The sequence below is a fragment of the Azolla caroliniana genome, unplaced genomic scaffold, assembly GCF_043228905.1.
Source record: "Azolla caroliniana isolate FFs.n. ecotype wild unplaced genomic scaffold, voAzoCaro1.0.p SCAF_1, whole genome shotgun sequence".
NCBI classification, from domain to species: domain Eukaryota; kingdom Viridiplantae; phylum Streptophyta; class Polypodiopsida; order Salviniales; family Salviniaceae; genus Azolla; species Azolla caroliniana.
This window is the reverse complement of record NW_028230436.1, coordinates 36,084,211-36,098,861: the sequence shown is the minus strand read 5'-3', so window position 1 is coordinate 36,098,861 and position 14,651 is coordinate 36,084,211. Positions and strand designations below refer to the sequence as shown.

General features: G+C 38.6%; 2 pseudogenes; one reads left to right on the top strand and one right to left on the bottom strand.

Moving 5' to 3' along the window:
• On the bottom strand, nt 1–672 carry LOC147870219 (accumulation of dyads protein 2 pseudogene; annotated as a pseudogene).
• A 6,668-nt stretch (nt 673–7,340) lies between these two features.
• Nucleotides 7,341–8,027, top strand: LOC147870218 (ammonia transport outward protein 2 pseudogene; annotated as a pseudogene).
• The last annotated feature ends 6,624 nt before the right edge of the window (nt 8,028–14,651 follow it).

The following is a 14,651-nucleotide window of genomic DNA, read 5'->3' as shown; positions in this document are numbered from 1 at the left end:
TCAATCACTTACAGCATGTGGGTCGTCGTCATCGTCACTGCCGTCCACCATGGCAACCACATGCTTCCCTAGAGGCAGCCTGAAAATAGGGTCTTCCTGACAATGAAGCAGCTCCCCAAGTGCGTTGTACCACGCGACCACCGCAGTTATGATACCCATGAACCCGCCCACACGATGCACCGACGTCCATTGCCCAAACTCGGCCACAGTCAAAAATGTGAAAGTGGACGCCACGAGGGCGAAGAGGGTGCAGAGCGCGACTGAGGTGCGAATGCTCCCCATAAGCATGATGAAGGTGAAGATGGTCCAGCCCAACAAGTAGATGGCCTTGGCATGGGCGAGCACATGGGCAGCATCGGCCGTGTTCTCGTAATAGCCCTCCGAAACTCCGAATGCAGGGATGAAGTGGGCGGCATAAGAAAGCCAGAATGCGCCATAAGATGTGAACGCGGTGGCGGCGAATGTGTCCCCACATACAAATGCCCACATTCCTGCCAATGCCTGGGCACCGCCCCCGTAGAAGATGCCTAGTGTCACCACAACGTTGATGGGGTCTGTCGCGGCGACCCCGAAGATCCCCGCATTGTAGCACGAGATGACGAAAGTGGTGAGGGCGAAGCTGAAGAGCCCTAGGGGGGCAGGGTCACCAATCGTTACATGCTTCTTAGGCATCCTTCTGTTTGTCCTGATGGATGGAGCAATTTGAGCAGAGCAAATTCGGAACTAACCCGGTTGTCTCTGAGGATCGAATCGATTGGGGTTGGGTGTATCGATTGATTTCGGATCAAATCCTTGGTAACTGCGATCGATCAAACAAATGGGTTTGATTCTGATCCTGGGATTTGCTTAATGGCATAGGATTGAAAAGATGTACGGGTACACATGTATATATAATACATACATACATCATATGGTGAGAGAGATGAGGAGAGGAATGCGTGGTAAACGAGGGACGTTATTGATTAGGTGAGATATTGTCTAACGCCTCCTCCATAAGACGAGTTATTTTCTTTGCTTATATACTGGATTTGTTAAATATTTTGTGTTGGGGGTTTGGCGTGGGATTCGATCCTGTGGCGTGGCCTGTGCGCTTGCTTCCATTTGCTATTTTAATTTTTACTACCCGGAATTCACAAGATCCATCGTTCCTTCCCATTCTTTATTTACGAAATGCTTCTGTCCCCAACTTGCTAATATTCCATGGAAACTTCTGGAAACCCTACATTGAGCCCTCCCTCTCCCCTGCCCTCCTCCCAATGTTTGGGGCAAATAAAGAACAAAATCCCTCCCCCAACTTATCTCATTGGTAGAGGTACATTATATTCATCCATGATCTTGTACTGATGGGTCCTTTTATAGGCTGAGCCTTGCGATCGATTCAATAACTCACAATATAAACACACCTAGGTTTCATTATCTAGATCGATTCAATAACTCACAATATAAACACACCTAGGTTTCATTATCTAGAGGACGTAGAACAATCAAGATCAAACTTCGATGCACAACAAGCCTCATTGTCACATATTATATGTCGGTGGAGTATATATCGTTCCTTTGAACAAGGTCTCATTGTCGCATCCTAAATTTGCAATTCATAAATTTGTACGATGGCACATGACTTATTTTGTGATCAATGTTAGTTGAAATAAAGGATATTCATGCTAGAGAAGATTTATAATAAATACATTAGATCTAAAATAATCTTACCATTCCAAGAATTCCATTGCTCTTGGGGGTGGATGATGACATTAAGCCTCCAATGATTTAGGAAACTCCTCCGACATTGCTTTAAATTGGATATCATTTATATGTTTCCTCATCGTAAGGAAAGCCTTCTATTCTAAACCATAATGTTTTCTAAATCGATCAGTTGAAAGCCTTCTCCGGGATGAATGTGGACATATTTTCTACTTCCCAACAAATATACTATATAATACAAAATGCGAGGTATTATTTGTTGAGAGAAATGGATTCATTTCTTGGTTAGCCAATGCTTTTGTCACTTCCTTCAACATTGTGCAACTTTTCTTTTGCTTTGCCCTTCCGAGAGCACTCCCCATAGATTTCATCTTGTTTTTTACCCTATGTTTTCTTTTAGAATTGAAACACTTTCAAAAGGTATTGGAACTAGTAAACATTCATATGTAACTTCAAATCTTTAAAAAGATGACATATTCATTTGAAACCCAAATCTTGTTGAGCAACTTCATCCCATGTCCGATACACAAATGTTTTCATCATGATCTCTTGGATTTTCATGAAAACTGCGTTGACTATAATAAAAAACGATAGAGACCAAACATAAATATTAATAGAAAACATAGAATTTATAAATGCAAGTAAACTTTACAATAAATATTCTAAGTAAAACCTTAGACAATTATCGAAATTAAAAGAAGATGATACTTAATTCCGATTTTTTCACTATTTCATCTCAACATCAATATGCATAATGGCAACATGAGAATATCATGAGATTTTCAAAATTCTTGAAGCTCATGCAAAGTCCGTTTCATTGAGTCGTATATCTACTTGAGTTGTTTCTGAAGAAAGGCATTGAATGGAAGAGTGCTCAATCAGCTTCTTTTGCAAAGGTCACACATTATCATTAAAATGTTGAGCCATGCATAAACAATTGGCATAAATTATTCAGGAAAATAATTTGGGAAGGAAGTCTTAAAACAATGATGAGATAAGTGCTCAATAATCAACAATGAAATAGGTAAGAAAATGTCTCATATCAATTCCCCTCTAGATGTATAAGGTGTCTTTCCTGGATCTCTATCTTAGTGATGTATGATGGCTCTGGAAGGTTCAACCATGTTTATTTGCCATAAAAGCATTCGATATTCATGAACTACATTGGCGATAACAATGATCCTAGACTCCAATTCTTTAAAGAGAATTGACATTGATCACATTTTTCACAAGCAATCACATGTATAAGCATGTTTTACATGTCGTGGGAGGGGTATAACTTTGAGGATGTAATTGTGAGGCAACCCCATTGTTGTTGTCTCATTTAATAGCACAGAGTCTCAAACTGAATTGCATGATTCTTTATATAATACTTAGCTTTACGACATAATTTTTATCCATAAAAATATCCTCCATTGTGGTATTAACATAAAGTGGCCCAGGGCAATATACAAAATAGTCCACTATTACAAAGAAAATTGCAAGATAATTAACTAGAAAACTATTGAACACTCGTGTAGCTTCATCAGTCTCAACAACACTGGGTTCAAAAAAACCCCATCTTTTTACAAGCTGAATATGGATTTTTGCCCTTCATCACTAGAGTTAGTGCCACATATATTGCTCAACATTCCTTCTATTTGATGCAATTTGATAGCGTCACAACAAAGTTTAGTTAATGCATTTGTCAAAGCAAGGCATGAACCATTGTGCTTACATGTTGCCTTTTTGTTTTTCAACATGGAACTTAGAATTGGATGCTAATCTTGTTCAATGCACTTCACCTCATGTTAAATGTGTATATGAGAAAATTACAAAAATGTCGGTTTGCATATTGTAGAAGGAAATTTCTAATACCTTCTTTTATCTTTTTCCAAGAAAGATATTACATTAGTATTAAGATAAATGCCCTAATGCTATACATGAATGATGTACATTTAGATAATGAGCTCTGTGGTAACGTCTAATTGATGTCTTAAATCAAAACTTCGGTGTAGAGTAGAACCACTCCAGCGTCCACCTTATTAGAAATCAGTCTATAAAATATTCTTTTGTTCCACATGGCAAGAAACTCCAATAGTTGCAACTGTACATGTTGCCTATTGCCTTTTATGCATGAAAGTCTTAATATCTTTTTCATGGATCAAATCATTGATGGGAATTTGTAAATGAGAGTATTGGCAAGAAACAATAAAGTAAACTAGAAAGAAAACCTTATGGATTTGTCAACATAAAAATGAAAAGGTGGGAAATGATGAAAGAGAAACTTCCATGGATTTGTTACATAATGAAAAACCCATTTAAAAATGTCCATAAATCTACTTTGCATTGAGAGCATCTTACCTCATCAAGGATATTTCGAAAATATTCTACCTAATTTGCTAATGTTGTTACTTGTTTATTCAGAGACGTTAGTGATGACAATGACAAGTAATGCATGTGAGACAAACAAAACATTGTGATTCCCAAAACCCAAGAGTCACCCTACTTTTGGTTTATTTAAATTCTTTAAAATATGTCTATTCAACTGTTAAAGATATTTACAAAGTTTAGTAGGAGCCAATTAATTCATAATCATTGGGTGTTTACTTAGGCATTGCGATTGCGTCCATCAGACTTTTAGGTTTTCAATTTGTCCATCATACAAAAGAAATGAGAATGTGAAGATCTTATTCAAGTGATTTCGAGAGCATAAGTCACACATGAATAACAAGGTTAATTGTTGTGGTAGAAATTCACTTAATAACATCTATATAAATGTTTTTCGAAATTCACATATACATACACAGATGCACGGTGCACCACACACCTTTTTCGTATTAATAACTCCTTTTACATTTCCAAAACCAAGAAATGAAAACAAAAAACAATTAAAAACATGGTAATACATGTGCTCTTCAATTGTGATGAATCATTTTTTTGGAAAATAAAAAATTGTGATGAATCATTAAAGATATGATGCTATATAGCATACATTTTTGGACAAATTCTAAAGCTAGTGTTAATAGTTTCAGGGTAGGATATGTGGGAAACGAATTATCCTAGAACTTAGGACAACCCCATAAGGATATATGATAGCGGAACCACGTGGTATTGGGCTATATAAATGGAACAAACTACCCCTTTTGGAACTTTGAGACGTTGTCGAGACTGGATTGGTGAGGTTGAGCTCTCTTCTTCGAATCCATTATTCATCTACTAATGTATAACATAAGGTACTATTAGGTTGTATCGATGATAATTTATGGTTGCCTCGTGTCCTTTGCTTGGGGGTTGTCAGTGTGGTTAAGCATCCTTAATATATTATTTTCCTTGATCTCTTATTATACTGATCATGATTAATACAATTCAACGTCTGAATATTCAAAGTATTAAGACCCCCCTAATATATGTAATAAGTGATCAAAATTTAAAGCGGAATCCTTTTTTATTGTCTTTGGATTGCTCAAACTGGATGGATATGGTTGACATAAAAGTATCTAAGTGCCCGGTTTGCCATGGAACCAATGATAGAAATTTTGGGTTTAAGCCATAAGAACATATAGCAACATTAAAAGATGTACATGCATGGGCCATGTAGTTAATATCAAGTGTTGGAGCCTTTAGCTAGATCATATCTAATACCAAACTTGAACACAAACATATTACCAAATACATAAATGTTACTTAAGGTTCAAATTTTGTAAATGATATTTTCATGATCTTTTATAGGTAGTTTGAAATCCATCACATATCACACACATACACACAAATTATAATTATAAGTTATAAACGTGAATTACAATTAATATATTCTAGATCTTAAAAAGGGATTTATTGGACATTCTTATGAAATTAATAGGGTTCAATGATTTAGTGTAAATTTGTGTTGAAGATGTTTTGATCTACCTTTTTATTCGTTTAGCTCATAGATTGACACATGCGTGATATTCTCCATGCGTGTATTCTCAATATTCGAGAATACGAAATGGCCCGAAATATTAATTAGTTCATTTTTTTATTTAAATAATAATTCACTAAAAAAAGAACAATCATGATTATATTATTATATACATATGATTAGTATTAACTGTCTTTTATAGTGTCAAATAAAAAACGGGGAAGTTTATGAACCTTTATTTTAATTAATTAATTAATTTTTAAAAACGAGTATTTGTATATTTATTATAGAAATATGATTAGTGTGAAGTCCAATTTTTAATATCAAAATAAAAATATCTATAATTTTTGAGAGAATAAAAAGTGAGTATTAATGAACCTTTATTGTATTTTATTTATTTATTAAAAATAAAAGGAATACTTTTATATTTATTATAAAAATTTATTAGTGTCAAGTCCCTCTCTTAATATCCCTTTTTATTGTGAAGTCCCTTTTTTTTATCCTAGAAACTAAAAAAGGAGGGAGTTCTTGGACTCTCTATTTTTCTTTTTGTTGGGGATTAACGAATACTTGACCATTCATTCGTATGCGTATGCGTATGCATTCGAATGGGAAACCCCACGAATGCGAATATGTCAATCTATGGTTTAGCTTAAAGGTTTGAAAATCAAGGTGACTACTTTAATGCCTCTTAAGATATAGGTTACAAACAAAATAACTTTGGTCATACTTTATTAAGGTGAAGATAATATTCTTTCTCAATGCTATTGGAAAAATCATATGGAATGCCAAATAAACTCTATTGGACTCTATGAGGATTATCATTTTATGATCCAACAAGCCAAGGTATGTTAGGGGTTGATGTGATGTGGCATAAAATGGGGCGGGAAGAAGAAGGATGAAAGGGAAATGTACGAATAATGAGGGGGTTGAAAGATATATTTTTAGTATAGTGTGACGAAGGTAAAAAATGTATGAACTATGGAACAAAAAAGGAAGCAATTATCAATAGCATATGTTGGAGATGATTAATGACAATGTCAAAGTTGTAAAGCATCTTTAGTGAGTGAATGAGTGAGTGAGAGAGAAAAAGACGTGATTGGAGGTATAGAGCAAGGGGTCCCTCGCACTTTGGCCTTTTAAGTCGGCACAACACACGAGGGCCGCACACCGGTATACACATATCTTAATTTATGATGAAAGAAACGAAAACGTAGTATTCAAAGATGCTTGCTCGATACATACTACAACCCCATAAAAAAGAAGACGAAGAAGAAGAAGACGACAAATGTGGTGCGGCAACAATGACCTTCTCATACATGTGTGTGTGAGGCTTGAATCTTGATGAGCTTAGGGTGAAGAACATGGGTACTCTTCAGGTTTTCAATGGGTGTATGAGCCCATAGATGCAAATACAAATAAATATACATACATACATAAATATATATATACATATATGTACATATATAATATATATGTACATATAATTTATGAAGAAATTGTGAGTCGCTACAAAAGGCAATCCCACACCCTCCTATCATTCATCAAAATTTCATAATTTGACATTGTTCTTTTCTCATCAATCCAACACAACACATTTATTTGTATTGTATCCTTGGAGATCCAACACATTGAGCGTTCATCTACAAAGCCAATCTCTTCGTCAAATCCTCTTTCTTTTGATCAAGTCTAAATTATTTATCTCATAATCATAGTCGGCACCATTTCCCTGGACCTCTATATCAAGTCTTGTTGTTTGTCCCCATTGCGGGCGCCGATGAAGAAGCAGCGTGCCGCCCCCAACATTGCGAATCCCGCCCCACTGGGCCTCTTCAGCTTCGCGCTCACCACATTTGTCATCTCGTGCTACAATGCCGGCATCTTCGGCGTGTCGGCGACCGACCCCATCAATGCGATCGTCACGCTTGGCTTGTTCTACGGCGGCGGGGCCCAGGCGTTGGCGGGGATGTGGGCATTCGTCTACGGTGATGCCTTCGCCGCCACCGCCTTCACATCCTACGGCGCCTTCTGGATCTCCTACTCCGCCCTCTTCGTCCCGGCCTTCGGCGTGTCCGACGCCTACTTGGCCGGCGGCGGCAGTAACAATGTCCTGGCCTATGCCAAGGCCATCTACTTGTTGGGCTGGACTATCTTCACCTTCATCATGTTTCTAGGGAGCGTCCGCACCTCCACCGCACTCTGCGCTCTCTTCGCGCTCGTGGCCGCCACATTCACGCTGCTCACCATCGCCGAGTTCGGGCAAAAATGGACGGCGGTGCATCGGGCAGGCGGCTTCGTAGGCCTCCTCACGGCGGCTGTGGCCTGGTACAACGCCCTCGGGGAGCTCTTGGACAGTCAGCCGGATGGGCTGTTCGTCTTGCCACTCGGGAAGCACGTGGACGGCCGGACAGAAGGCCCAGCGGACGGCTGATGATCACCACCACCACTACCACCACCACAAAAACGTGGTCGTGGGTTCGAATACCGACCACCACCACCACCACTCTCATGTAATAAATAAGAATGCCTTCCCTCAATGAGCTAACCAAAAGGTGAACTAATGTAATAATAAGCCAAGCTCAAAACTGTGGTGCTTTGGAGCCATTGTATACAATTCTTTTAGATAAATGGAGGGCATTCTAAAGTCTGGTATACACATATATACATGTTACATATACATACATATAGAACCCCAATCATTTCGTCAATGATGTTTCCAAGAGTTCTTTCTTTGTGCACACATTTCCCGCGATGAAACGAGATAGTGTCAGACCTCCTTACATAGTAAATTAGGCCTGTCAACCCTCCCTATACCATCATTTCTCCTCGGTCTGTACTACATACATGTATTATCCTGCCCTACATTGGAGGCTACATAAAACATGTCATTTAAGCTTTGTTTTTTTATGAGGGGGTTGGGGGGATTGTCACCGGGAGCACCTAGCAATGAATTTGTTGCTTACATGCTCAAAATTGTGTCTTGCATTAATGGAGAAAACATTTATTTATGGTTCACAATTGTGTCGTCCGAATTGTCTGATGGGTTTAAGACCGAAGATGAACAGAGAAAGTAGATTGAAAACACAATCCAAAAACTTAAAGTATAGAAGATTTACATGGAAACCTTAAAATGGGGAAAACCACGGGCATCAAAATTTCACTATGATTCAAGTGTACAAAGGCAGGTTACAAAACTTGAATCTTAGAGAGTCCCTTAGTAAGGTTTCGGCAAGTTTCACAAAACTGTGCCGCCACTCACACTCACGCTCTTTTTCTTCACACCTACTCTATGTATCTCTTATCTCACTTAATACTACAGCTACAACTTTCAAGAATAATTTTGCATTAGCTCCTCTATCTTCCACCTCTTGGTGGACTTGACTGGTTGACTCTCAAAGTCCTTCAGTTCAGTCGACTCGTTGGTCAATCCAGTCAACTGACTAGAATTTGGTCGTCAGCTTCTCCCAATAGGAGGGACAAAATACCGAACATTATCGCAGTTTCTATTTTGCACTCCACGCAAAATGGAAGTGGAAAATGAAAACAACGTAATCAAGTAATTCCAAGGGTATATGTCAAGGACGAATTGTGAGGTTTATCGCTACGAATGAAATTCATCCTACAATAATAGAATACACACATATGAGCACATTAACACCTCGTATAACACGTCCAAACTTACTCATAAACCCAAAATGGATTTTTACATCCTATCATCCTAATAGCAATAAGAAATGGGCTCATACATGTGTTAGCAAAGCATGTAATAGTTATTGTGGAAAGGAATTCAAAGCGAGATGATTAAATATAGGTTGACAACAAAATTGATCACGAATTGCGTAGAGTCCCCAACATACTACCACGAAGCCAAAAAAGAATTTCGGAAATTGGAAAAATGGAAATCATTATTGTAGGCAACTAGTTACATGCAATGAGAATAATTTTGTTTAAGAATATAGGCATCATAAATTTAGTAGAGTTTCAAATATTTGGCTACCTCTTCGACAGATTGGAGGTGGAATTTTGTTGTAGTGACATACATATCTAGAAGGCACAATAACATTGCAAGAGAAATAGTTGTTCGGAAGGGTGATTATTCAGTCGTTGGACAAAACTAAGAAAAATTGAACATCAACAACAAGGACCGATCACAACACCCAAAGGTGTACTTGCATGGGTCATGTTGTTAATTTCAAGTCATGGAGCCTTCATTCCTAGGTCTTCTTTAACAAAAAACGTAATTAAATTTCTCCATGTTTAGGTTGTGTTTAATTTATTGTTTGATTCAGTATTATTCAATTCTTAAATTTAAACCAACCTTTTTCTTTCGTTCACATTAGGGTTTGGTAAACCTTCAGAAGATCGAGGTCACAAACTTCATTGCATATAAAGACCTAACTTACGATGAAATGAACTCTAAGCCTCAACGACTAAAGGCTGGTAGTTTACCATTGAATATCAAGCAGAGAAATAGTTGTTCGGAAGGGTGATTATTCGGTCGTTGGACAAAACTAAGAAAAATTGAACATCAACAACAAGGACCAATCACAACACCCAAAGGTGTACTTGCATGGGTCATGTTGTTAATTTCAAGTCATGGAGCCTTCATTCCTAGGTCTTCTTTAACAAAAAACGTAGTTAAATTTCTCCATGTTTAGGTTGTGTTTAATTTATTGTTTGATTCAGTATTATTCAATTCTTAAATTTAAACCAACCTTTTTCTTTCGTTCACATTAGGGTTTGGTAAACCTTCAGAAGATCGAGGTCACAAACTTCATTGCATATAAAGACCTAACTTACGATCAAATGAACTCTAAGCCTCAACGACTAAAGGCTAGTAGTTTACCATTGAATATCAAGCAAAATATTTGTTTAGAGAGTTTGGTGTTCATTTTTAATGCTCAAAAAGGTATCTCCGAATGCACATATCATAACATTAAATGAAAAATCTTGAAGTCATTACATAGATGTAGAGAAAATGAAAGAAACTTTTTGCGTACAGATTTTGAGGGCGCTTGGCGCACTTGATGCCGAATCAAAGAAGATATTGAAATCATTACCCAAAGTTGATATACGACATAACAACAATGATCTTTAGGCATGTCATGGGCATAAAAAAGGAAACAACACTTTCTTGGGACCTAAGAAAGGAACATTGATGTGGAAGGAAATCATATTTTAAGAACTAGAGGCTTCTCCATTTGCCTACTACTAACCAATCAAAATTGTCCTCCTCCATAACAGGTTAGCTCTCCAAAATTTCCAAAATTTACTATTGTTTAAATGCATGTGATTTGTTATTACGTTGAACTAGTTTTGACATAGGAATGTCAATTGGGTTCTATTCGTCTCTTAAACGAGAACACCTTTACTCTATGCTTAAACAATGGCGTTTCGGGGGGTGCAACAAACCAAAAAATGGGGGCGAAGAATGAGACCCATAGGACGAGATACGAATAATAAGAGGGGCGAGAACGAGAGATACATTTTTATAGGTCTCAGAGGTCAAATATGATCGATGGGAACGAAAGTGACATATTGCCATGTAGAGTGAACGAAGATTATATTAGCGGCAATGTCAAAGTTGCAAATCTCGCTCTCTATGCACGTTGCCTGCCCATATAGTATAGTATATATGAAAAGAATCGAATTTGCATTGAAAGATGCTCTATTGGTACAACTTGGAACTAGAACACAATAAACGAGACAAAACAAATGCGTCCGAAATGTGCCTGACGTACACGTGTACACACACACACACTCACTCACTCAAAGAGAGATGCATGGGATTGACAAATACATACAATTAACTTAGAAAAAGAATACGGGGGTGGGTGATGCACTTCGCCTTTGAATCGATATGTGTGAGCCCATAGAAAACAAGGTATAACAAATACATAAGAGTTATAGGTACATATTCTAATGTGTCATCATTCATTTAAAGACCCACACAAGAAGTCGCTACAAAAGGCACACCCCCGCACCGCACCATTCTTCAAACAAAATTCATCCACATTTGGTATCAGGTACTCATTTTATTGCTCTCACTTTCCAATCACTCTTAACCACAATCCAATCCATCCTCTTCTCTTTGCTTACTCTCAATCAATCAATCAATCAATCAATCAATCACATTCATCCTTTATCCTCTCCTAACTCATCACTCACCACTCATCATTCTCATTTTCGTTTTCATTTGTTGTTTGTCCTCACAAAACCCCACCTTGCGAACAATGGCGAGGAATCGCGCCGCCCCCAACATTGCCCACCCTGCCCCACTGGGTCTCTTCAGCTTCGCGCTCACCACATTCGTTATCTCGTGCTACAATGCCGGCATCTTCGGCATGTCCGCGACCGACCCCATCAATGCCATCGTCACGCTCGGCTTGTTCTACGGCGGCGGAGCCCAGGCATTGGCTGGAATGTGGGCATTTGTCTACGGTGATGCCTTCGCCGCCACCGCCTTCACATCCTACGGTGCCTTCTGGATCTCCTACTCCGCCCTCTTTGTCCCCGCCTTCGGCGTTTCCGACGCCTACTTGGCCGCCGGCGGTAACAATGTTCTGGCCCATGCCAAGGCCATCTACTTGCTGGGCTGGACCATCTTCACCTTCATCATGTTTCTAGGGAGTGTTCGCACCTCCACCGCACTATGTGCTCTCTTCGCGCTTGTGGCCGCCACATTCACGCTGCTGACTACCGCGGAGTTCGGGCAATGGACAGCGGTGCATCGAGCGGGCGGCTTCATGGGCCTGCTTACGGCGGCTGTAGCCTGGTACAATGCCCTCGGGGAGCTGTTGGAAAGTCAGCCGGATGCGCTGTTCTTGTTGCCACTCGGGAAGCATGTGGTGGGCGGACATGTCGAGGATCCATTGGGCGGCTGCAGGGCTGATGATCACCAAGACAAAGACCAGGACATGGGTTTGGGCTCGAGTAACAACAACACTGCCCATGTCATAAGTATGCATTCTCTTAATGGGTTAACGAAGAGGTAGTGAACAAATTGTGGTGCTTGGGGCCTCCATGGGAGGCTGAATTTTACTTTATTTTTACATTGTTTTCAGAAGCCCACGTTTCTATTCAAAGTTAGATCGTGTTTTGTTTTTGTATAGAAAATCTCAGACAGATATAATGCTCTGTGAAAAAAAAAAAAAAAAAAAAAAAAAAAAAAACTCGCTCTATTATGAGAAGGGGTATTTTTCCACATCTCTACATGATTTTTGATTTGTAAGCCCAGTTTTCATTCTGTGGAAAAAGGCGACGGATACGATGGAATGACGACCCACATATCCGTTAATTATGCTCCCAACTCATTGGATTTTCATTTTTCTAAGAGCAAATCCACTTTATAGAATAAGCCCACAGATATAATTGTTTCATTGAATCTCATCGGAGTTTGGCTGATTGATATTTGTGGTTTATTTGAGAGATGATGAATGTTCGCCATTTATTAATTATGCAAGAAAACGTCACCACAGTGAATGTGCAGACGTGCCAACAATTAATGTCTTTGATTTTCTCATACAATTCTTATATATAACTAACCCCGTTGAATATTGCCCTTCTTCTGCCTGCAGAGTAATTAATACTTAAAACGCAGGCATACAAACCTCACTTCCGTCAATTAAATCACTCTGCACATCCTGGTTAAACATTTACGCGTGAAAGTGTGGTGGCCAGCCAATCGAGCGCTTAAGCTCGTGTACGAGAAACAAGGGAACCGCCATGTTTACTGAGGATTATGAGAAATGAAATTCGGCAAAATCCATCAATGTGATCATTTCGGAAGCCCAACAACCATTGATTGACACATTGTTTATCGACAGTCCAGCAGAATTACAAGGAGAAACAAACATGGATATGTAGTTTCTCGTTGTTCTACACACCAATTTTGGCCCTTATCTTACAACAATTGCTAGTATTAGCAAAATGCTTATTTAGATACCATCGGTCCTTCTGTCATATAAGAAAAGGACGTGGAGACACCTGCTAATAAAATGTGTCCTTCTCCATAGCGTTTTACTATAATAAGATCCACACAAAACCAATTATATGTACATGTACACTTTCTTGTCATCAAAATCGTGGTATTCAACATTTATTATCAACCATAAATAGCAAGAGTCACCATGAGATAGATCTCTAAGATATATTGAAGCTGCTCTTTTGTTATTTTAATATCCACTCAAAAGGCAAAATCTTTGCACACTTTCTTTTCATTGAAACTTGTGTCACACTTTATGCTTTAGTTTCTCGTTGCTCAACGAATGAGTCGAAGTTTCGAGACACACTAGAGCTTAGTATCTTTCTTGTTCCTTCGCTTCGTAGGCTCTCTTCGTAGAGTACCACCCTCAATGACCTCAATGAAAAGCCATTTAAAAGGTAACAAAAAATTGCCTTATTCCATTAATGTGCACCACTAATATAAGTTTTTCACTACCAAATGACCAATCTTCCCATGGTCCCTCAGACCACCAACTCTAGAATTATACATCTCCCTATACCCAAGGTAGTCAAACACCACTTGATATGAGGGGTGGGCAAAGCTCTACCACCCTCAATGAAAACTCATTTAAAAGGTGACAAAAAATTGCCTTACTCGCTAACCAAGCTCTATCTTTAACCAACTTATGGTATACATCACAAATATAGGTTTGTCACTACCTTCCCATGGTTCCTCAGACCACCAACTCTAGAATTGGGAAATCTGTGGAACTTACTTCTGACTGACAGGGAAGGGCATTATTTTCCTACATGACTCTAAGAAACATCTTCCACAATTACCATGCCAAGCCTTGCAATTCAATTGAACTGTGAATTTAGACATAATTATATTGAAATGTGAGTGAGATACACTACAGTGGTACTACAACTGAGTGGTATCATTCCTACATGGAGAGAAATGCTAAATCACCAATAATAAACACTTATTTAACAATTACAATTGATTCAATATTACAAACAAAAGAAATTGTAAGAAACCAGAAAAGCACATACAACCAAGTGAACATGGATACTGGTACAAAAAGCTTCCCATCACTTTGGACCACATATAGCTATGTGCTAATTA